Source organism: Mobula hypostoma, chromosome X1, assembly GCF_963921235.1.
Source record: "Mobula hypostoma chromosome X1, sMobHyp1.1, whole genome shotgun sequence".
Classification (NCBI taxonomy): domain Eukaryota; kingdom Metazoa; phylum Chordata; class Chondrichthyes; order Myliobatiformes; family Myliobatidae; genus Mobula; species Mobula hypostoma.
Window position 1 is genome coordinate 65,563,797 of NC_086128.1, and position 24,692 is coordinate 65,588,488.

Here is a 24,692-nt window from a genome sequence, read left to right on the forward strand (position 1 = left end):
GTTTCACAGCAGCCTCAGCATCGGTGGGCTGGTTGGGTCAAATAACGTGTCAGCAGTGAGCCCAAGATGCCGACTGGTTATGCCTGATCTGCTGAGTTCCTCCAGCATTTTGTGTGTGTGTGTTGCTGTGGATTTCCAGCAGATTTTCTTTTGCGTTTACGGCCCCAAAAGTTCTTTCCTTTCAGATTCTTATTCAGCTGCCTTTCAAATGCTGTAACTGAATTGTTTTGGTTAAAAACCTCGTCTGCAGCCTCTTTAAAGTGTGTCACCGACGACTGTTCTATGAGTCTGTGGTGGCCAGTGCGATCATGTTTGCTGTTGTGTGGTGGGGCAGCAGGCTGAGGGTAGCAGACACCAACAGAATCAACAAACTCATTCGTAAGGCCAGTGATGTTGTGGGGATGGAACTGGACTCTCTGACGGTGGTGTCTGAAAAGGGAATGCTGTCCAAGTTGCATGCCATCTTGGACAATGTCTCCCATCCACTACATAATGTATTGGTTGGACACAGGAGTACATTCAGCCAGAGACTCATTCCACCGAGATGCAACACAGAGCGTCATAGGAAGTCATTCCTGCCTGTGGCCATCAAACTTTACAACTCCTCCCTTGGAGGGTCAGTCACCCTGAGCCAATAGGCTGGTCCTGGACTTATTTCCTGGCATAATTTACATATTACTATTTAACTATTTATGGTTTTATATTGCTATATTTATACTCTATTCTTGGTTGGAGCAACTGTAATGAAAATCATTTTCCCTCGGGATCAATAAAGTATGACTATGACTGAATATGTACCCCGGGCACAGACGAACCGTTGTCCTGCGGAGGTCCAAGAAGAGGAGGCTGCCTGGTTGGATGTTGAGGCTTTGGAGAGGTTCACTAGGATACTGCCTGCCTCAGAGCGCACGAGCTATCACAAGAGGCTGGATAAAATTGGGTTGTTTTCTCCAGAGCGCCGGAGGCTGACGGGAGATCTGGTGGAGGTTTACAAGATGATGAGAGGCATTGATAAGAGTAGACAGGGAGCATCTATGTTTCCCAAGGTTGAAATGTCTAATACCGGAGGGCACGCTTTGAAGGTGAGAGGGGGCAATTTCAAAGGGGGATGTGAGGGCAAGTTTTTGTACAGAGTGTGGTGGGTGCCTGGCATGCGCGGCCTGGGGCGGTGGTGGAGGCAAAAACGTTAGGGACTTTTGAGAGACTTTTAGATAGGGGAATATAACCATATAACAATTACAGCACGGAACAGACCAACTCGGCCCTTCGAGTCCGTGCCGAACTCTTACTCTCACCTAGTCCCACCGACCTGCACTCAGCCCGTAACCCTCCATTCCTTTCCCGTCCATATATCTATCCCATTTAACTTTAAACGACAACATCGAACCTGCTTCAACCACTTCTGCTGGAAGCTCGTTCCACACAGCTACCACTCTCTGAGTAAAGAAGTTCCCCCTCATGTTACCCCTAAACTTTTGCCCTTTAACTCTCAACTCATGTCCTCCTTGTTTGAATCTCCCCCCACTCTCAATGCCCTTTAATGTAGGGAAAATGGAAGAATACAGACATGGTGTAGACAGAAGGGATTGGTTTAGTTGGCTATTTGGTGACTAATTTATTGTGGGCCTGTTCCTCTGCCGTTCTGTGTTCTAAGAGTTGGGATGTTGTGTTGGAAGTTGCATAAGGCGTTGGTGAGGCCTCACTTGGAGTACTGTGTGCAGTCCTGGTCACCGACCGACAGGGAAGGCATCTCTGCGAGACAGTTGTGCAATGTTAAGCTCACTACTGTTATTGGGTGGCGAGTTGGAGATGGGTCTCTGCCGAAGGAAGCGTAGCACCTCCCTCCGCCAGCCTACAGGTCACCCTTGGGCGAGGTGTAGCACCTGCTTAGCCCCCGATCAGGGTCAGGTGAAACCGTGGGAGCAGGTGGTGGATGGTCATACAAGCAGCAGGTGCAGATCACAAGTCCTGGTGATGTGACCACTGACGCCAGCCAGACAATCTCTGAAGAGTGTTGATAATGGCTGGGGTCACCCCGTCTTGTAAAGTCACTGCCCAGAAGAACGCGATGGCAAACCACTTCTGTTAGATAAAATTTGCCAAGAACAATCACAGTCATGGAAAGACCGTGATCACCCTCATCATACATAACGAACGAACGAACGAAATGTTATCCACCATAACACAGGGTGCACTATGAGGTTTTTATAGCCAGGGGTGGTAATGGGGACGAGCTCCCACTACCTATTAAATGCTCCCGATGCCGTGAGCCTCAAACAGCCTCTGACAACCAAGTCCAGCTCCCGGTCTTCACGTGTGGTTTAACTACTAAGCCCAGTGGAACTGTTTCTACTGACAGGAGAAGGGGCAAAGGTGGGTTACTGGCGCCTTAAAACCAGTCGCTTTGGGCGGATGGGGCTCGTCAGCTCATCTAAGAGAAGGAAAACTCTGATCTCAAACCTCCCGCTGCCTTGTGGCTGCACCCACTCACGGGGAAGGCTTCGGGAGTGAACCCCGAGGGAAAAATCCGGAGCTGGAGTCCCTACGTTGAGTTCAACGCTGACCGGCAACTCCTGGTGACAAACTGTATCAGTCTCTGCCGTTCCTCTGGGTTCGTCAGCTGCGTGGAGAGGGGGAGCCTGCTACACGGGCAACAGCTCGCCCTTCGTATCGTATTGCCCTGGCTTGCGTAACTAGACAGCTAAGACACAATATCCAGGGTCAACTCTGACCGACAGAAGCCAACATAGCACAGGGTGCACTCCTGCAATATTTCATCCCAGCGGCACGAGCCCTGTCCGAAGTTGCACAGTGCAACGTTCCATTTCCTGGAGCTTATCACACCTTTGGCATAGAGGAATGGTGATACCAAGCTGTGTTTTTGATAGACTTTACAGGGGATGGTTGCAGTGAGGATGGAGGCTGTTTGGTTCCCTTGATTTCTCATCGTACACCTGAAAATCTTTATCCTATAATATCTAACCCCTCCCAGCTTCTTTCTTCACCCACCTGCCTCATCTATTACTTGCCAGCTTCCCCCTCCCTTTCTTGAAAGTAGATGTGGAGAGGATGTTTCCTACAGTGGGGGAGTCTAGGACCAGAGGACACAGATAGAGTGGATGTGGAGAGGATGTTTCCTACAGTGGGGGGGAGTCTAGGACCAGAGGACACAGATAGAGTGGATGTGGAGAGGATGTTTCCTACAGTGGGGGGGAGTCTAGGACCAGAGGACACAGGTAGAGTGGATGTGAAGAGGATGTTTCCTGTAGTGGGGGAGTCTAGGACCAGAGGGCACAGATAGGGTGGATGTGGTCAGGATGTTTCCTATAGTGGGGGAGTCTAGGACCAGAGGGCACAGATAGAGTGGATGTGGGGAGGATGTTTCCTATAGTGGGGGGAGTCTAGGACCAGAGGACACAGATAGAGTGGATGTGGAGAGGACGTTTCCTATAATGGGGAGGGGAGACTAGGACCAGAGGACACAGATAGAGTGGATGTGCCCGAAGGATCACTGGGGACCCAAGTCACCCCAACCATAAACTGTTCCAGCTGCTACCATCTGGGAAATGATACCGCATCATAAAAGCCAGGACCAACAGGCTCCGGGACAGCTTCTTCCACCAGGCCATCAGAATTGATTAACTCATGTTGATTTGAGTGTATTTCTATGTTACATTGACTGTTCTATTTATTATAAATTACTATGATTTCACATTTACATGGAGATGTAACGTAAAGATTTTTACTCCTCGCGTATGTGAAGGATGTAAGAAATAAACTCAATTCAATACCCCAGGCACAGCTGAACCATTGTTCTGTAAAGGTCCAAGTATTGAGTACGGTGGTTCTGGTCACCCCACTATAGGAAGGGATGTGGAGGTTTTGGAGTGGCTGCCGAAGAGATTTACCAGGATGCTGCCTGGTTTGGAGGGTGAACCATTGTCTCGGGAAGGTCCAAAGGTTAAAGGAAAATCTTACCTGATAAATCTGTTGGAATTCTTTGAGGAATTAACAGGCAGGATGGACGATGGAGAATCGTGTATACCGTGTACTTGTATTTTCAGAAGGCCTTTGACAAAGTGCCGCACATGAGGCTGCTAAACAGGTTAAGAGCCCGTGGTATTACAGGGAAGACTCCAGCATGGATAGAGCATTGCCTGATTGTCAGGAGGCAGAGAGTGGGAATAGAGGGGGCCTTTTCTGGCTGGCTGCCGGTGACTAGTGGTCTGTGTTTGGGACCGTTTCTTTTACGTTATATGTCAATGATTTGGATGACAGAATTGATTGCTTTGTGGCCAAGTTTGCGGACACAAGCCAGGTGGAGGGGCAGGTAGTGTTAAGGGCATAGAGAGGCTACAGAAGGATTTAGACAGGTTAGGACAGCGGTCCCCAACCACCGGGCCGCAAAGCATGTGCTACCGGGCCGCAAGGAAACGATACGAGTCAGCTGCACCTTCCCTCATTCCCTGTCACGCACTGTTGAACTTGAACATTGGGTTGCCAACTGTCCCGTATATTGGGCTAAATTGGTTTGTCCCATACGGGACCGCCCTTGTCCCGTATTTCCCCCGCTAAGGTAGAGCGTTCCTATGAAACCTTTCGTGCCGAAATGGCGTGAAGCGGAGAAGCAATGACCATTAATTTATATGGGAAAAATTTTTGAGTGTTCCCAGACCCAAAAAAATAACCCAACAAATCATACCAAATAACACATAAAACCAAAAATAAATAACACAAACCTATAGTAAAAGCAGGAATGATATGATAAATACACAGCCTATATAAAGTAGAAATAATGTATGCGCAGTATAGTCGGGAAGATGAAGGCAAAACCGATTTGTGGGGGAAAAAATCAGCGCGTACGTGCGTGCTCACACAGGTGCCCGCGCAAGGCTTCATGGCCATGGTAGTCTCTCCTGGGGTAGTGTGTCCCGGGATTTGACTGCTACTTTTGTCTCTTATTTGGGAGTGAGAAAGTTGGCAACCCTAACTGTAAAAGACATGTTGAGGTGAGTTTAACCCTACTTGATCACCCCCCCCCCCCCCCACCGGTCAGCCGGTCTGCAAGAATACTGTCAATATTAGACCGGTCTGCGGTGCAAAAAAGGTTGGGGACCTCTGGGTTAGGAGAATGGGCATAGAAATGGCAGATGGAATACAGTGTAGGGAAGTATGTGGTCATGCACTTTGGTAGAAGAAATGCAAGTGTTAGGACTATTTTCTAAAGGGAGAGAACATTCAAAATACCGAGCTGCAAAGGGACTTGGGAGTCCTCGTGCAGTATTCCCTGAAGGTTAATTTGAAGATTGAGTCAGTGGTGGGGAAGGCAAATGCAATGTTGGCATTCATTTCAAGAGTACTAAAATATAAAAACAAGGAAGCTTAATTTTTGAAGCTTTATAAGGCACTGGTGAGGCCTCACTTGGAGTCCTGGGAGCAGTTTTGGGCCCCTTATCTAAGAAAGGATGTTCTGGCGTTGGAGATGGTTCAAAGGAGGTTCACAAAAATGATTCTGGGAATGAAAGGCTTGTCATGTGAGGAGTGTGTGATGGCTCTGGGCCTGTACTCACTGGAGTTCAGAAGAAGTGGTTGGGGGGAATCTCATTGAAAACGACATATAGAGTGTTGGAAGGTCTCGATAGAGTGGATGTGGAGAGGATGTTTCCTGTAGTGGGGGAGTCTAGGACCAGAGGGGCACAGATAGAGTGGATGTGGAGAGGATGTTTCCTATAATGGGGGAGTCTAGGACCAGAGGACACAGATAGAGTGGGTGTGGAGAGGATGTTCCCTACAGTGGGGGGAGTCTAGAACCAGAGGACACAGATAGAGTGGATGAGGAGAGGATGTTTCCTATAGTGGGGGAGTCTAGGACCAGAGGACACAGATAGAGTGGATGAGGAGAGGATGTTTCCTATAGTGAGGGAGTCTAGGACCAGAGGACACAGATAGAGTAGATGTGGAGAGGATGTTTCCTATAGTGAGGGGAGTCTAGGACCAGAGGACACAGATAGAGTGGATGAGAAGAGGATGTTTCCTGTAGTGGGGGAGTCTAGGACCAGAGGGCACAGATAGAGTGGATGTGGAGAGGATGTTTCCTATAATGGGGGAGTCTAGGACCTGAGGACACAGATAGAGTGGATGTGGAGAGGATGTTTCCTGTAGTGGGGGAGTCTAGGACCAGAGGGCACAGATAGAGTGGATATGGAGAGAATGTTTCCTATAGTGGAGGGAGTCTAGGACCAGAGGACACAGATAGAGTGCATGTGGAGAGGATGTTTCCTATAGTGTGGGAGTCCCGGACCAGAGGACGCAGATAGAGTGGATGTGGAGAGGATGTTTCCTATAGTGGGGGGAGTCTAGGACCAGAGGACACAGATAGAGTGGATGTGGAGAGGATGTTTCCTATAGTGGGGGGAGTCTAGGACCAGAGAACACAGATAGAGTGTATGTAGAGAGGATGTTTCCCATAGTGGGGGAGTCTAGGACCAGAGGACACAGATAGAGTAGATGTGGAGAGGATGTTTCCTATAGTGAGGGGAGTCTAGGACCAGAGGACACAGATAGAGTGGATGTGGAGAGGATGTTTCCTATAGTGGAGGGAGTCTAGGACCAGAGGACACAGATGGAGTGGATGTGGAGAGGATGTTTCCTATAGTGGAGGGAGTCTAGGACCAGAGGACACAGATAGAGTGGATGAGGAGAGAATGTTTCCTATAGTGGGGGAGTCTAGTACCAGAGGACACAGATAGAGTGGATGTGGAGAGGATGTTTCCTATAATGGGGGAGTCTAGGACCAGAGGACACAGATAGAGTGGATGTGGAGAGGATGTTTCCTATAGTGGGAGAGTCTAGGACCAGAGGACACAGATACAGTGGATGTGGAGAGGATGTTTCCTATAGTGGAGGGAGTCTAGGACCAGAGGACACAGACTCAGAATGAGGGAGGGGCATCCTTTTAGAACAGGGATGAGGAGGAATTTCTTTAACCAGGGAGTAGTGAATCTGTGGAATTTGTTGCCACAGGCGGCTGTGGAGGCCAAAACTTTGGGAGTATCTACGGCAGAGATTGATAGATTCTTGATTAGCCTGGGCATGTGGGGATACGGGGAGAAGGCAAAAGATTGGGGCTGAGAGGAAAATTGGATCAGCCATGACGAAATGGTGGAGCAGAACTCAATTGACCTAATTCTGCTCCAATATCTTTTGGTCTTATAAATCAAAGTGCTCAGTACACGTGTTCTGGTCGGCCCATTGTAGGAAAGATGTTGAGACTTTGGGGAGGGTGCAGGAGGGGTTTACCAGGATGCTGCTTGTTGTAGAGGGCACGTGATTATAACAAGGGGTAGATAGAATAGACATACAGTATTCAAGGGTTGAGATTTCCAATACCAGAGGGCATGCATTTAAGGTGAGAGTGGATCATTTCTTTTCCTTTTTAGATCTTTTTATTAATTTTTCAAAATTATAAACTCAATAACAAAGTTGGTACAAAGAGATTGGAAAAATGTTCATCAGCATATATAAAGTGAATTTTAAGTAACATAGATATAAAAGACTTCCAAACTCATAGTGAGATTAAACATTAAAAAAGAAATAAAAAGAAAAAAAATATATATAAACAAAAAATCCCAAAAGAAAAAGAGAAAAAAAAAACCCAAGAAAAAAAGACAAAACAGGGCTAGACCAACAGCTTGTATCGGACACGTTCAATAATGTCATTAACTCCGCTCCTCTCATTATATAATTTAAATTTAGAAAAAAGATTCGGAAAGGTCAGATTACAGGGTCATTTCAAAGGAGATGTAAGGGGCAAGTTTTTTGTACACCGAGAGTGGTGGGTGCTTTTCAGAGGCACCTGAATGTGAGGAAAATGGAAGGATATGGACATTGTGTAGGCAGAAGAGATTAGTTGGCCACTTGATCCCTAATTTAATTGGTTCGGCACAACATTGTGGGCTGCAGGGCCTGATCCTGTGCTGTACTGCTCTGTGTTCTGGGAGGTGGGATGTTATGTTGAAGTTGCACAAGACGTTGGCGAGACCCAGTTTGGAGTATTGTCTGCCGTTCTGGTCACCTACCGACAGGAAAGATATCACTTAAGTTTGAAAGGGTATGGAGAAAAGCTTACAAGGGTGTTGCCGGGACTCGAGGGCCTGAGTTATAGGGAAAGGTTGAATAGGCGAGGAGAACAAGGGGAGATTTGATATAGAGGCGTGCAAATTTATGAGGGGCGTCGTTAGGGTAAGTGCAAGCAGGCGAGAAGAAGGGGGGGCATGGGTTCAGTTAGTTCAGTTAGTCCTGACGAAGGGTCTCGGCCTGAAACGTCGACTGCGCCTCTTCCTATAGATGCTGCTTGGCCTGCTGCGTTCACCAGCAACTTTGATGTATGTTGCATGGGTTCAGAATCAGGTTTAATATCACTGGAACAACACACATCAAAGTTGCTGGTGAACGCAGCAGGCCAGGCAGCATCTCTAGGAAGAGGTACAGTCGACGTTTCGGGCCGAGGCCCTTCGTCAGGACTAACTGAAAGAAGAGCTAGTAAGAGATTTGAAATTGGGAGGGAGAGGGGGAGATCCAAAATGATAGGAGAAGACAGGAGGGGGAGGGATGGAGCCAAGAGCTGGACAGGTGATAGGCAAAAGGGATACGAGAGGATCATGGGACAGGAGGCCCAGGGAGAAAGAAAAGGGGGAGGGAACCCAGAGGATGGGCAAGGGGTATAGTCAGAGGGACAGAGGGAGAAAAAGGAGAGAGAGAGAAAGAATGTGTGTATATAAATAAATAACGGATGGGATACGTGGGGGAGGTGGGGCATTAGCGGAAGTTAGAGAAGTCGATGTTCATGCCATCAGGTTTGAGGCTACCCAGACAGAATATAAGGTGTTGTTCCTCCAACCTGAGTGTGGCTTCATCTTTATAGTAGAGGAGGCCGTGGATAGACATGTCAGAATGGGAATGGGATGTGGAATTAAAATGTGTGGCCACTGGGAGATCCTGCTTTCTCTGCCGGACAGAGCGTAGGTGTTCAGCAAAGCGGTCTCCCAGTCTGCGTCGGGTCTCGCCAATATATAAAAGGCCACATCGGGAGCACCGGACATAGTATATCACCCCAGCCGACTCACAGGTGAAGTGTCGCCTCACCTGGAAGGATTGTTTGGGGCCCTGAATGGTGGTAAGGGAGGAAGTGTAAGGGCATGTGTAGCACTTGTTCCGCTTACCAGGATAAGTGCCAGGAGGGAGATCAGTGGGGAGGGATGGGGGGGACAAATGGACAAGGGAGTCGCGTAGGGAGCGATCCCTGCAGAAAGCAGAGAGAGCGGGGAGGGAAAGATGTGCTTAGTGGTGGGATCCCGTTGGAGGTGGCGGAAATTATCGCCGGTCTGCGTTGTGAAATTTGTTGGGGTTTTTTTTGTGATGTGGAACAGGAAGAAGCTGTTCCTGAATCGTTGAGTGTGTGTACCTTCTGATGGTAGCAATGAGAATGAGGCATGACCTGGGTGATGGACTCGGGGGGGGGGGGGGGGCGGGTGGTGGTCCTTAATGGCGGACGCTGCCTTTTGAGGTACCGCCTTTCGAAGATGTTCCCAGTGCCCATGGTGGAGCTGACTGAGTTTAAAAACCCTCCACGGCATGTTCCAGCCCTGTACAATCACCACCCCCATACCAGACGGTGATGCAAACAGTTCGAACTCTCTCTACGGCGGTACGTCTGTAGACACTTGCGAGAGATTAAAGGTGGAATGTTTCAAGATAGGAGGGCGCAGCCATACATGGCTTCCACTACTGCCATGATGAGGCTAAACTCAGGTTGGAGGAGCAACATCTCATATACCGTCTGGGTAGTCTCCAGCCCCTTGGTGTGAACATAGAATTCTCCAACTTCCAGTAATTCCCTCCCTCTCCCTTCCCCTATCCCTATGTCACACTGCCCCCTCCCCCAGCTGCCTATCACCTCCCTCATGGTTCCACCCCCTTCTACTACCCATTGTGTTTTCCCCTATTCCTCCTTCACCTTTGCTGCCTATCCCCTCCCTGCCTCCCCTGCCCCACCCCTTTATCTTTCCCCTTACTGGTTTTTCACCTGGAACCTACCCGCCTTCTCCTTCCCACCCTCCCCCCACCTTCTTTATAGGGGCTCTGCCCCGTCCCCCGACAGTCCTGACGAAGGGTTCCGGCCCGAAACGTCGACCGATCGTTTCCGCGGATGCTGCCCGGCCTGCTGAATTCCTGCAGCGTGTTGTGAGTGCAGCCTGACTCGCTGAGTTCCTCCGGCACTTTGTGCACGTTCCGGAGTCTCTTGTCTCTCGTCGCCGCGGTAGCTTTCTCCCCGCTGCCCGCTCCTGTTCCCGTGACCTGATATTAGAGGGCAGTTTGTCGCCGTGGCGGATGGTTCTCAGGGCTGCGTATTGCCAGGTGGCTTTCTGTTGTAGCGCTGTGGCGGGTCTCGGTTTACTGAATGGTGTCCGCGTTGTTCTGCCCTTTTGGTGGAGCTCGCTACTGTGGTCTCTAAAATGGGCATCGTTGAGGTGTCACGCAGCTTCCCGGTCGCCAGAGTGTTTTATTTCCCAAGTTTTCGTTTTAGTGCTTGGACATTACTGTTTATTCGGTATTCTGGTGTCATGGTTACCATCATGGCATTCAGGAACAGTCCGTGCTAAGTTGTGCTGACAGCGCCTCTTTCACCTCAGACGGCTGAAGAAGTTTGGTATGGACCCCCAGATTTTAAGAACTTTCTACAGGGGCACAATTGAGAGCATCCTGACTGGCTCCATCACTGCCTGGTACGGGAACTGTACCTCCCTCAATCGCAGGGCTCTGCAGAGAGTGGTGCGGACAGCCCAGCGCATCTGTAGATGTGAACTTCCCACTACTCAGGACGTTTACAGAGACAGATGTGAGAAAAGGGCCAGAAGGATCACTGGGGACCCAAGTCACCCCAAACACAAACTGTTCCAGCTGCTACCATCCGGGAAACGGTACCGCAGCATAAAAGCCAGGACCAACAGGCTCTGGGACAGCTTCTTCCACCAGGCCATCAGACTGATTAATCCCCACTCGTCTGAGTGATATTTCTATGTTATCCATTGACTGTTCTGTTTAAGTATATAACCATATGACAATTACAGCACGGAATAATTATACTATACTCAGAGGAATAAGTAATATTATTCAAGTAGAAAAAAACAAAAGTTCAAAGTAAATATTATCAAAGTACACCACCATATACAAACAACAGGAATTCTGCAGATGCTGGAAATTCAAGCAACACACATCAAAGTTGCTGGTGAACGCAGCAGGCCAGGCAGCATCTCTAGGAAGAGGTACAGTCGACGTTTCAGGCCGAGACCCTTCGTCAGGACAGTTCTGATGAAGGGTCTCGGCCTGAAACGTCGACTGTACCTCTTCCTAGAGATGCTGCCTGGCCTGCTGCGTTCACCAGCAACTTTGATGTGTGTTGTCACCGTATACAACCCTGAATCCCACCACATTATTATAAATTACTACAATCGCACATTTAGACGGAGACGTGACGCAAAGATTTTTACTCCTCATATATGTGAAGGATGTAAGAAATAAAGTCAATTCAATTCTGCCTACCAGCACCCATGCCATGTCCCTCCACACCCATCCCATCCATGTACCTGTCCAAATCTCCCTCAAACGTTGCGATCAAACCCACAGCCACCACTTCCGCCGGCAGCTCGTTCCACACTCTCACCGCCCTCTGAGTGAAGAAGTTCCCTGTCATGTTCCCCTTAAACATTTCACCTTTCACCCTTAACCCACGACCTCTGGATCGAGTCTCGCCCAAAAAAAAAGACGCCTGCTTGCATTTACCCCTCATAATTCTGTACACCTCAATCAAATCTCCGCTCTCATTCTCCTATGCTCCCAGGAATGATGTCCTAACCTTTTCAACTTTTCCCAAACACAGGTCCTCAAAGTCCTGGCAACATCCTGGTAAATTTTCTCTGCGCTCTTTCAATCTTACTGACCAGAACTGAGCACAGTACTCCAAATTAGGCCTCATCAACGTTTAGAATCAGGTTTAATATCACCGGCGTTTGTTGTGAAATTAGTTGACTTTGCAGCAACGGTACAATCCAATGCATAATAAAAGAAAAAACTGTATTACAGAAAGTAAGTAAAGGCATCCGTTAGTCTTGCGAGACCGTGGATCTGCGCCTGGAAAGTCTTCACTCTCCAGGGCGCAGGCCTGGGCAAGGTTGTATGGAAGACCAGCAGTTGCCCATGCTGCAAGTCTCCCCTCTCCACGCCACCGATGTTGTCCAAGGGAAGGGCATTAGGACCCATAACGCTTGGCACCGGTGTGATTAAGTGCCTTGCTCAAGGACACAACACGCTTCCTCGGCTCCGGCTCAAACTCACGACTTTCGGGTAGCTAGCCCAATGCCTTAACCACTTGGCCACGTGCCCACACGTACAGAACAGAAAGTATATATATCTGTATATGTATTATAATAGTTAAATTTAATAAGCAGTGAAAAAAATAGAAATAAAGAAGCAGTGAGGTAGTGTTCATGGATTCAATGTCCATTCAGAAATCTGTTGGCAGAGGGGAAGAAGCTGTTCCTGAATCATTGAGTGTGTGTCTTCAGGCTCCTGTACCTCCTCCCTGATGGCAGAGGGGAAGAAGCTGTTCCTGAATCGTTGAGCGTGTGTCTTCAGGTTCCTGTACCTCTTCCCTGATGACAGAGGGGAAGAAGCTGTTCCTGAATCGCTGAGTGTGTGTCTTCAGGCTCCTGTACCTCCTCCCTGATGGCAGAGGGGAAGAAGCTGTTCCTGAATCATTGAGTGTGTGTCTTCAGGCTCCTGTACCTCCTCCCTGATGTCTGAGGGGAAGAAGCTGTTCCTGAATCGTTGAGTGTGTGTCTTCAGGTTCCTGTACCTCTTCCCTGATGACAGAGGGGAAGAGGCTGTTCCTGAATCGCTGAGTGTGTGTCTTCAGGCTCCTGTACCTCCTCCCTGATGGTAGCAATGAGAAGAGGGCACGTCCTGAGTGATGGGGGTCCTTAATGATGGACGCCACCTTTCTGAGGCATTGCTCCTTGAAGATGTCCTGTATGCTGGGAAGGCAGGTGCCCATGATGTAGCTGACTGAGTTTACAACTCTCTGCAGCTTCCTTCGATCCTTTGCAGCAACCTCCTCTGCCCCCTCCATACCAAGCGGTGATGCAGCTGGTCAGAATGCTCTCCATGGTAGATCGGTAGAAATTTGCGAGTGTCTTTGGTGACGTACCAAACCTTCTCAAGCTCCTCCTGACAGATAGCCGCTGTTATGCATTGTACAACGTCCTATGCAACTTCAACGTAACATCCCAGCTCCTGTACACAACACTCTGATTTATGAAGGCCAATGTGTCAAAAGCTCCCTTTGCGACCCTACCTACCCGTGATATCACTTATCACCAGAGGTCATGGTACATATTAGTACCAATGACATAGGTAGGAAAAGGGAAGAGGCCCTGAAAAAAGACTACAAGGGGTAAGGAAGGAAGTTGAGGAACAGGACCGCGAAGGCAGTCATCTTGGGATTACTGCCTGTGCCACGCGACAGTGAAAATAGGAATAGAATGAGGTGGAGGATAAATGTGTGGATGAGGGATTGGAGCAGGGGGCAGGGATTCAAATTTCTGGATCATTGGGACCTCTTTTGGGGTACAAAAAGGACGGGTTGCACTTGAAAACCGGGGGACCAATATTCTGGCGGGGAGGTTTGCTAAGGCTACTGGGGAGAGTTTAAACTAGAATTGTTGGGGGGTGGGAACCGAACTGAAGAGACTGGGGAAGAGGTGGCTAGCTCACAAATAGAGAAAGCTTGTGGACATTGTGAGAGGGAGGATAGGCAGGTGATAGAGAAGGGACGCGCTCAGACCGAAGGTTTGAGATGTGTCTATTTTAATGCAAGGAGTGTTGTGAACAAAGCGGATGGGCTTAGAACGTGAATCAGTACTTGGAGATATGATGTGGTGGCCATTACAGAGACTTGGATGGCTCAGGGACAGGAATGGTTACCTCAAGTTCCAGGCTTTAGATGTTTCAGAAAGGACAGGGAGTGAGGCAAAAGAGGTGGGGGCATGGCACTGTTGATCAGAGATAATGTCACGGCTGCAGAAAAGGTGGATGCAATGGAGGGATTGTCTACGGAGTCTCTGTGGGTGGAGGTTAGGAACAAGAAGGGGTCAGTAAATTTACTGGGTGTTTTTTATAGGCCACCCAATAGTAACAGGGATATCGAGGAGCAGATAGGGAAACAGATCCTGGAAAGGTGTAATAATAACAGAGTTGTTGTAGTGGGAGATTTTAATTTCCTAAATATCGATTGGCATCTCCCTAGAGTAAGGGGTTCAGATGGGGTGGAGTTTGTTAGGTGTGTTCAGGAAGGTTTCCTGACACAATATGTAGATAAGCCTACAAGAGGAGAGGCTGTACTTGATCTGATATTGGGAAATGAACCTGGCCAGGTGTCAGATCTCTCAGTGGGAGAGCATTTTGGAGATAGTGATCATAATTCTATCTCCTTTACAATAGCATTGGAGAGAGATAGGAACAGACAAGTTAGAAAAGCATTTAATTGGAGTAAGGGGAATTATGAGACTATCAGGTAGGAAATTGGAGGCTTAAATTGGAAACAGATGTTTTCAGGGAAAAGTACGGAAGAAATGTGGCAATTATTCAGAGGTATTTGTGTGGAGTTCTGCATAGGTACATTCCGATGAGACAGGGAAGTTATGGTAGGGTACAGGAACCGTGGTGTACAAAAGCTGTAATAAATCTAGTAAAGAAGAAAAGAAAAGCTTACAGAAGGTTCAGAGAGTTAGGTAATGTTAGAGATCTAGAAGATTATAAGGCTAATAGGAAGGAGTTTAAGAAGGAAATTAGGAGAGCCAGAAGGAGCCATGAGAAGACCTTGCTGGGCAGGATTAAGGAAAACCCCCAAGGCATTCTGCAAGTATGTGAAGAGCAAGAGGATAAGATGTGAAAGAATAGGACCTATCAAGTGTGACAGTGGAAAATTCGTATGGAACAGGAGAAAATAGCAGAGGTACTTAATGAATACTTCAGTATTCACCATGGAAGAGGATCTTGGTGATTGTAGTGATGACTTGCAGCAGACTGAAAAGCTTGAGCATGTAGATATTAAGAAAGAGGATGTGCTGGAGCTTTTAGAAAGCATCAAGTTGGATAAGTCGCCGGGACCGGATGAGATGTTTCCCAGGCTACTGTGGGAGGCGAGGAAGGAGATTGCTGAGCCTCTGGTGATGATCTTTGCATCATCAATGGGGACGGGAGAGGTTCCAGAGGATAGGAGGGTTGCAGTTATTGTTCCTTTATTCAAGAAAGGGAGTAGAGATAGCCCAGGAAATTATAGACCAGTGAGTCGTACCTCAGTGGTTGGTAAGTTGTTGGAGAAGATCCTGAGGGGCAGGATTTATGAACAGTTGGAGAGGCATAATATGATTAGGAATAGTCAGCATGGCTTTGTCAAGGGCAGGTCGTGCCTTACGAGCCTGATTGAATTTTTTGAGGATGTGACTAAACACATTGATGAAGGAAGAGCAGTAGATGTAGTGTATATGGATTTCAGCAAGGGATTTGATAAGTTACCCCATGCAAGGCTTATTGAGAAAGTAAGGAGGCATGGGATCCAAGGGGACATTGCTTTGTGGATCCAGAACTGGCTTGCCAGCAGAAGGCAAAGAGTGTTTGTAGACGAGTCATATTCTGCATGGAGGTTGGTCACCAGTGGTGTGCCTCAGGGATCTGTTCTGGGACCCTTACTCTTCGTGATTTTCATAAATGACCTGGATGAGAAACTGGAGGGATGGGTTAGTAAGTTTGCTGATGACACAAAAGGTTGGAGGTGTTGTGGATAGTGTGGAGGGCTGTCAGGAGTTACAATGGGACATTGATAGGATGCAAAACTGGGCTGAGAAGTGGCAGATGGGGTTCAATGCAGATAGGTGTGAGGTGATTCATTTTGGTAAGTCAGATACAATGGCAGAATATAGTATTAATGGTAAGACTCTTGGCAGTGTGGAGGATCAGAGGGATCTTGGGGTCCGAGTCCATAGGACACTCAAAGCTGCTGCACAGGTTGACACTGTGATTAAGAAGGCATACGGGGCATTGGCCATCATCAACCATGGGATTGAGTTTAAGAGCTGAGAGGTAATGTTGCAGCTATATAGGACCCTGGTCAGACCCCACTTGGAGTACCGTGCTCAGTTCTGGTTGCCTCACGACAAGACGGATGTGGAAACCATAGAAAGGGTGCAGAGGAGGTTTACAAGGATGTTGCCTGGATTAGGGAGCATGCCTTATGAGAAATGGTTGAGTGAACTCAGCCTTTTTTCCTTGGAGCGACGGAGGATGAGAGGGGACCTGATAGAGGTGTACAAGATGATGAGAGGCATTGATCGTGTGGATAGTCAGAGGCTTTTCCCCAGGGCTGAAATGGCTAGCACGAGAGGGCACAGTTTTAAGGTGCTTGGAAGTAGGTACAGAGGAGATGACAGGGGTAAGTTTTTTACACAGAGAGTGGTGAGTGTGTGGAATGGGCTGCCGGCAATGGTGATGGAGGTGGCTACGACAGGGTCTTTTAAGAGACTTTTAGATAGGTACATGGAGCTTAGTAAAATAGAGGGCTATGGGTAAACCTCGTAATTTCTAAGGTAGGGACATGTTCAGCACAACTTTGTGGGTTGAAGGGCCTGTATTGTGCTGTAGGTTTTCTATGTTTCTATGTTATGCACTTCTATCCCCAGGTCCCTCTGTCCGACTGCATCCCCGCCATTCACGGTGTCAGCCCTATTCAAATACTCACAGTACTCTGAACGTGGCCTCACCTATGTCTTACATAGTCATAGTCATAGTCATAGTCATACTTTATTGATCCCGGGGGAAATTGGTTTTCGTTACAGTTGCACCATAAATAATAAATAGTAATAAAACCATAAATAGTTAAATAGTAATATGTAAATTCTGCCAGGAAATAAGTCCAGGACCAGCCTATTGGCTCAGGGTGTCTGACCCTCCAAGGGAGGAGTTGTAAAGTTTGATGGCCACAGGCAGGAATGACTTCCTATGACGCTCTGTGTTGCATCTCGGTGGGATGAGTCTCTGGCTGAAAGTACTCCTGTGCCCACCAGTACATTATGTAGTGGATGGGAGACATTGTCCAAGATGGCATGCAACTTGGACAGCATCCTCTTTTCAGACACCACTGTCAGAGAGTCCAGTTCCATCCCCACCACATCACTGGCCTTACGAATGAGTTTGTTGATTCTGTTGGTGTCTGCTCCCCTCAGCCTGCTGCCCCAGCACACAACAGCAAACATGATCGCACTGGCCACCACAGACTCGTAGAACATCCTCAGCATCGTCCGGCAGATGTTAAAGGACCTCAGTCTCCTTAGGAAATAGAGACGGCTCTGACCCTTCATGTAGACAGTCCGATGTCTGATGTTGTGTTCGCCGAGCTTGGCAATTAGCTTGCAGATGTTTCATCGCCAGTCGTAGTGACATCCTCAGTGCGCGGGTGTTGGCGTTTCTCTCTGGGGGTGTTCGTATTTATATAGCCCCCCCCCCACCCTGTTCGCTTGCCTCCGCCCTGATCGGTTAGCCCTCCAGTTGAACTTTGAATCCTGTCGATGAAGATTGGGGCTTTCTCCATCGTGCCAGTAGCTTGCTCTCGGTTCTCGCTAGAGTCACTCACGCAGGTCCCGGGTGGAGACTCAGGAATACCACGCGATCAGATGTAGAAGGACTCTTCTTCGCTGTTGGCCGTACATTTTTTTTTTACGACAAGGGTGTGGTCCTCTTGGAGGAACGTGAGTCTGCAGGTTGTGGAATCAGTTCAGTGTTGAGGTGGGTGAAGTTAAATCCGCGCCTGATGGTTGAGGGGTAATAACTGTTCCTAACCTGGTGGTGTGGGACCTGAGGCTCCTGTACCTCCTTCCTGATGGTTGAGGGGTAATAACTGTTCCTGAACATGGTGGTGTGGGTCCTGAGGCTCCTGTACATCCTTCCTGATGGTTGAGCGATAATAACTGTTCCTGAACCTGGTGGTGTGGGTCCTGAGGCTCCTGTACCTCCTTCCTGATGGTTGAGCGATAATAACTGTTCCTGAACCTGGTGGTGTGGGACCTGAGACTCCTGTACCTCCTTCCTGATGGTTGAGGGGTAATAACTGTTCCTGAACCTGGTAGTGTGGGTCCTGAGGCTCCTGTACCTCCTTCCTGATGGTTGAGGGGTAATAACTGCTCCTGAACCTGGTGGTTTGGGACCTGAGGCTCCTGTACCTCCTTCCTGATGGTTGAGTGGTAAAACCCATTCCTGAACCTGGTGGTTTGGGACCTGAGGGTCCTGTACCTCCTTCCTGATGGTTGAGGGGTAATAACTGTTCCTGAACCTGGTGGTGTGGGTCCTGAGGCTCCTGTACCTCCTTCCTGATGGTTGAGGGGTAATAACTGTTCCTGAATCTGGTGGTGTGAGTCCTGAGGCTCCTGTACCTCCTTCCTGATGATTGAGGGGTAATAACTGTTCCTGAACCTGGTAGTGTGGGTCCTGAGGCTCCTGTACCTCCTTCCCGATGGTTGAGGGGTAATAACTGTTCCTGAACCTGGTGGTGTGAGTCCTGAGGCTCCCGTACCTCCTTCCTGAGGGTTGAGGGGTAATAACTGTTCCTGAATTTGGTGATGTGGGTCCTGAGGCTCCTGTACCTCCTTCCTGATGGTTGAGGGGTAATAACTGTCCCTGAACCTGGTGGTGTGGGTCCTGAGGCTCCTGTACCTCCTTCCTGATGGTTGAGGGGTAATAACTGTCCCTGAACCTGGTGGTGTGGGTCCTGAGGCTCCTGTATCTCCTTCCTGGCAGCCAGTGAGAAGAGAGCATGACCTGGGTGGTGGGGGTCTATTCCAGATCAGAATCCAGTTTAATATCACCAGCATGTGTCATGAAATTTGCTGTTATGCAGCAGTAGTACACTGCAAAACATAATAAAAAAACAAATTAGAGTAAATAAAAATATCTTTAAAAATAAATTAAATAAGTAGCACGAGAAGAGAGAATAAAAAAGTAGTGAGGTAGTGTTCACGGGTTCAATGTCCATTCGGAAATCTGATGACAGAGGGGAAGGAGCTGTTCCTGAATCATTGAGTGTGTGTCTTCAGGCTCCTGTACCTCCTCCCTGATGGCAGAGGGGAAGAAGCTGTTCCTGAATCGTTGAGTGTGTGCCTTCAGGCTCCTGTACCTCCTCCCTGATGGCGGAGGGGAAGAAGCTGTTCCTGAATCGTTGAGTGTGTGTCTTCAGGCTCCTGTACCTCCTCCCTGATGGCAGAGGGGAAGAAGCTGTTCCTGAATCGTTGAGTGTGTGCCTTCAGGCTCCTGTACCTCCTCCCTGATGGCAGAGGGGAAGAAGCTGTTCCTGAATCGCTGAGTGTGTGTCTTCAGGCTCCTGTACCTCCTCCCTGATGGCAGAGGGGAAGAAGCTGTTCCTGAATCGTTGAGTGTGTGCCTTCAGGCTCCTGTTCCTCCTCCCTGATGGCAGAGGGGAAGAAGCTGTTCCTGAATCGTTGAGTGTGTGTCTTCAGGCTCCCGTACCTCCTCCCTGATGGCAGAGGGGAAGAAGCTGTTCCTGAATCGCTGAGTGTGTGTCTTCAGGCTCCTGTACCTCCTCCCTGATGGCAGAGGGGAAGAAGCTGTTCCCGAATCGCTGATTGTACATCTTCTGGCTCCTGTACCTCCCCGCTGAAGGTAGCAATGAGGAGAGGGCACATCCTGGATGGTGGGAGTCTTTAATGTTGGACGTCACCTTCTGGAGGCATTGCTCCTTGAAGATGTCCTGGAACGCTGGGGAGAGTAGTGCCCGTGATGGAGCTGGTAGTCTAGTAAACCTTCTCTGAGCTGCTTTTGAACAAGGAGACCAACAACGGGCAGTAGTCCAGGTCTCAACCTCGTAAATGGCGAAGTAAGATGCTTCCTCTGGCTCTCAGACCACTCGCGACGAGCGGTGGCCCGTCGTTAACTCTCCCCACCTCTTCTTGTACCTGCACACTGGCCTTCGTTGACCCCTGAGCTCAGGCACTGAGCTCCTCAGGTCTTGGCGGTCTCTCGGCATTTCCATCAAGGGATCTTTTTTCCCTACTTTCTTGACCAAGTTCAAGATCTAGAACAAGAACACAGACAAAATGCTGGAGGAACTCAGCAGGCCAGGCAGCATCCACGGAGAGGAATGTTTCGGGCCAAGACCCTTCATCGGGACAGGAGAGGAAGCGGGGAGAAGCCAGAATGGGAAGGGGGGAGCGGAGGCCAAGCTGGAAGCCAGGTGGGTGGGGGAGGGAGGGATGAATTAAGAACCTGGGAGGTGGTAGGTGGAAAAGGCAAAGGGCTGAAGAAGGAGGAATCTAATAGGACAGTGGACCGTGGGAGAAAGGGAAGGAGGAAGGGCAGGGGAGGAGAAGAGGTAAGTGGGTAGGGGATTGAAGACGGGGGAAGTTGAAAGGCCTTCAAGAGGACCACATCCCCGTCGTAGGGTTTGGAGGCTCGCGTGCCTCAAAGACCCAGAGATCTCTGTTGGCTGGAGTCAGGGCTTTTATGCTTTGGCTCTTGGTAGGGTCAACCATGCCAAACAGGTCAAAGGGTAGAGGTCAGACTGAGAGTGGTCCACCGGTCCTCCAGGTTCAGGGGTTCAGCTCAGGGCCAACAACCCTGACTGGTCAAACGAAACTGTTATGGAAACAGCAACGAAGAATCCTTCTACATCTTAGTGCGACTGAGGACCTATAACCCCACCTGGGGCTCAAAGAAATTAGAATTTTATCCCTTACATCCAGCTCACAACATGAGAGAGTAAAGATCTTTACGTTGCTTCTCCATTGCATTGCACAAGCAATAAGGAAGGGAAGTGAGGGAGGATATTGCCCAAACAGTAAGACTGTATACATAATTGTTTTTTATACATGTACAGTCAGATCGATGTGTATTGATAGATCTGGTGGCCTGGTGAAAGAAACTCCTAATGCTGCAGTACCATTTGCCAGACGGAAGCAGTATGTGGTCGGGGATGGCTGGGAGTCCCTGATGATCCTCAGGGGCCCTTTTTCCCTCCTGAATAGAGGAAAGTTCACATCCACAGATGCTCCGGGCTGTCCGTTCCACTCTCTAACACGAAATACTCTCCAGGTGCTGGGGTCAAAGCACCACTCAGAACACGCTGGAGGAACTCAGCAGGTCATGCAGCATCCGTGGAAAAGATCTTTTTTGACTGATCTTTTCCACGGATGCTGCCTGACCTGCTGAGTTCCTCCAGCGTGTTGTGAGTGTTGCCCATTCCACTCTCTGCAGTGCCCTGCGATTGAGGGAGGTACAGTTTCCGTACCAGGCAGTGACACAACCAATCAGGATGCTTTCGATGGTCCCTCTGTAGAAAGTCCTGAGGATCTGGGGAGTCATGCCAAACTTCTTCGGCCATCTGAGGTGAAAAGGGGTGCCTTCAGGCTCCTGTACCTCCTCCCTGACGGTAGCAATGAGCAGAGGGCAGTTCCAGGGTGGTAGGGGTCCTTAATGATGGATGCCACCTTTCTGAGGCATCGCTCCTTGATGCTGGGGAGGCCGGTGCCCGTGATGTAGCTGACTGAGTTCACAACTCTCTGCGGCTTATTTCGATCCCGTGCAGTGGTTCCCCCCGCCACCCCCACCATACCAGACGGAGGTACCACATTCAAACTGACGTTCTCAACTTGGTGTTCAAACATGCGTCACGCGCAGCACAAAAACCAAAATATCACTATAAGATTCAAGATTCAAAAAACTTTATTGTCGTTCTAACTGTACATCAGCTCTGCAGGGCAGAATGAGACAGTGTTTTCCAGCAGCAGTGCAATCATAACATAACAAACGCAACGCTAAATAATAAACACAACAATAAATAGTAAAACACAACAGCCACATGTCAGTTAAAATCGGTTATAAGTGTCCAGTGCAAGTTAAAAGTGTCCAAAGCAGAGTCAGGTGGAGCAGCTATTTAGCAGTCTGACTGCCTGTGGGAGGAAGCTGTTTAGTAGCCTTGTGGTTATAGTTTTGATGCTCCTGTAACGTTTGCCTGATGGCAGAAGAACAAACAGTTCATGGAGAGGGTGTGAGGGGTCTTTAATGATGTACCGTGTCTTCTGGAGGCATCGACTCTGAAAGGGGACTTGGGCAGAAGGTAGGGAGACCCCAATAACCTTCTCTGCTCCCCTAACCACCCTCTGCAAGGCTTTTCTGTCGACAACCCTGCAGCTGGTGTACCAGGTTGTGATGCAAAAGGTCAGCACACTCTCAACCTATAAGTAGGTTAGTAAAGTATAATTCTAAGTTCAAAGTAAGTTTTATTATCCAAGCACATTTCTGTCACTGTATACAACCCTGAGATTCATTTTCTTGTGGGCATACTCAATAAATCTATAGAATAACAACCATGTCAGAATCAATGAAAGACCGCACCAACCAGGGCGTTCAACAGAGTGCAGAAGACAACAAACTGCGCAAATGCAAAAAGAAAGAAAGGATAGATAAGTAATAGATATCGAGAACACGAGATGGAGAGTCAACTGATTAGTCTGCTAACAAAATTCCCAGGCATCCTCACTGACGCGGGGATCCTCAAAGATGGGTGCTGTCTGTCCGACCTCCAGTGCAGAAATCCCGGAGAAGTCGGCGAGTCACAACAAAAAGATTTGTTGCGGACGGTTAACCAGCAAAGCTAACAAGAGCTCTGGCGAACTGCACAGAGTCTTGAAGAACTGAGAATCACTCGCGACGCACAGAAGAACTCGGTCGGAGTTTCACCAGGCGAGGATCTACAACGAGCGTGCGAAGGGGAGCAGACAGGATAGGAATTCAGGGCCAATCAGACAGCCCCGGTGTCCTAACGCAGCAGACTGCAACTGAAAAAAAGACATTGGAAATCCCGACCTCATTCAATTTCCCCAAGTTGAATTTAATACAAAGGCCCCACTAAGGAACACCAGACCATTGTCTCCCACACCAATCACCGACCTTATTAACTCTGGGGATCTCCCATCCACTGCCACCAACCTCATCGTTCCCTCACCCCGCACCTCCCGTTTCTACCTCCTACCCAAGATCCACAAGCCCACCTGTCCGGGTAGACCCATTGTTCCTGCCCCACTGAACTCGTATCTGCGTACCTCGACTCTGTTTAATCCCCTCCTAGTCCAGTCCCTTCCTACCTACATCCGGGACACACCACACGCTCCGGATCTTTTCAAGGATTTCAGGTTCCCTGGCCCCGATTCATCTCCTTTTCACTGTGGATGTCCGGCCCCTAGACACCTCCATCCCCCACCAAGCAGGCCTCAAAGCTCCCCGTTTCTTTCTGCACACCAGACCCAACCGGTCCCCCTCCACCATCCTTCTCCTCCGCCCGGCGGAACTTGTCCTCGCTCTCGATAATTGGGCTCCTCCCACTTCCTTCAAACAAGAAGATGCAGCCAGGGGCACTCACTTGGGTCCCGGCTATGCCTGCCTGCTTTTTTGGCTACATGGAATAGTCTTATGTTCCAAGCCTGCAGTGGTGTCACCCCCCACAACTTTTCCTACGCTACATCCAGCCCTTTCACCTCTTTCACCAATCAACTCCCCCTCCCCTGGTTTCACCTATCACCGACCACCGTATATTTGTTCCTCCCCTCCACCCTCTTCCTAACTCTGACTACTCATCTCTTATTCTCTCCAGTCCCCGCTGAAGGGTCTTGGCCCCAAATGCCGACTGTTCACTCTTTTCCAGAGATGCTGCCTGGCCTGCTGAGTTCCTGCAGCATTGTGTGTGTGTGTGTGTGTGTGTGTTGCCTTGGGTTTGTACAAGTTGTACAAGGCCTTGGTGAGACCACACCTGGAGTATTGTGTGCAGTTTTGGTCCCCTAATCCGAGGAAAGACATTCTTGCCATAGAGGGAGTACAAAGAAGGTTCACCAGATTGATTCCTGGGATGGCAGGACTTTCATATGAAGAAAGACTGGATGAACTGGGCTTGTACTCGCTGGAATTTAGAAGATTCGGAGGGGATCTGATTGAAACATATAAAATTCTAAAGGGATTGGGCAGGCTAGATGCAGGAAGATTGTTCCCGATGTTGGGGAAGTCCAGAACGAGGGGTCACAGTTTGAGGATAAAGGGGAAGCCTTTTAGGACCGAGATTAGGAAAAACTTCTTCACACAGAGAGTGGTGAATCTGTGGAATTCTCTGCCACAGCAAACTGTTGAGGCCAGTTCATTGGCTATATTTAAGAGGGAATTAGATATGGCCCTTGTGGCTGAAGGGATCAGGGGGTATGGAGGGAAGGCAGGTTCTGAGTTGGATGATCAGCCATGATCGTACTGAATGGCGGTGCAGGCTGGAAGGGCCGAATGGCCTACTCCTGCACCTATTTTCTATGTTTCTATGTTTCCAGCATCTGCACACTTCCTCTTGTTTGCGACTGAAGCACAAAAGACAGCCTAGCAATCCCCATGATACCGAACGTCAGACTGAGTGAAAACCTAGAGCCAGTCGGAAGGTAAACAATCAGACAAAAACAGCAAGCTGTCTAAGAAACGCTGCGTACCCGCGAGGTTACACCGAGAAAATCCACATGCTAACTAAAAAATAAATTCTCCTCATT

The 24,692-nt window shown here is 48.9% G+C and overlaps 1 protein-coding gene across 1 annotated transcript in view; it reads left to right on the top strand.

Annotated features, from left to right (window-relative positions):
- The window catches only part of sp2 (sp2 transcription factor), a 106,513-nt gene that overhangs the window by 29,768 nt on the left and 52,053 nt on the right, over positions 1 to 24,692 (top strand). The gene's annotated exons all lie outside the window — the stretch shown is intronic.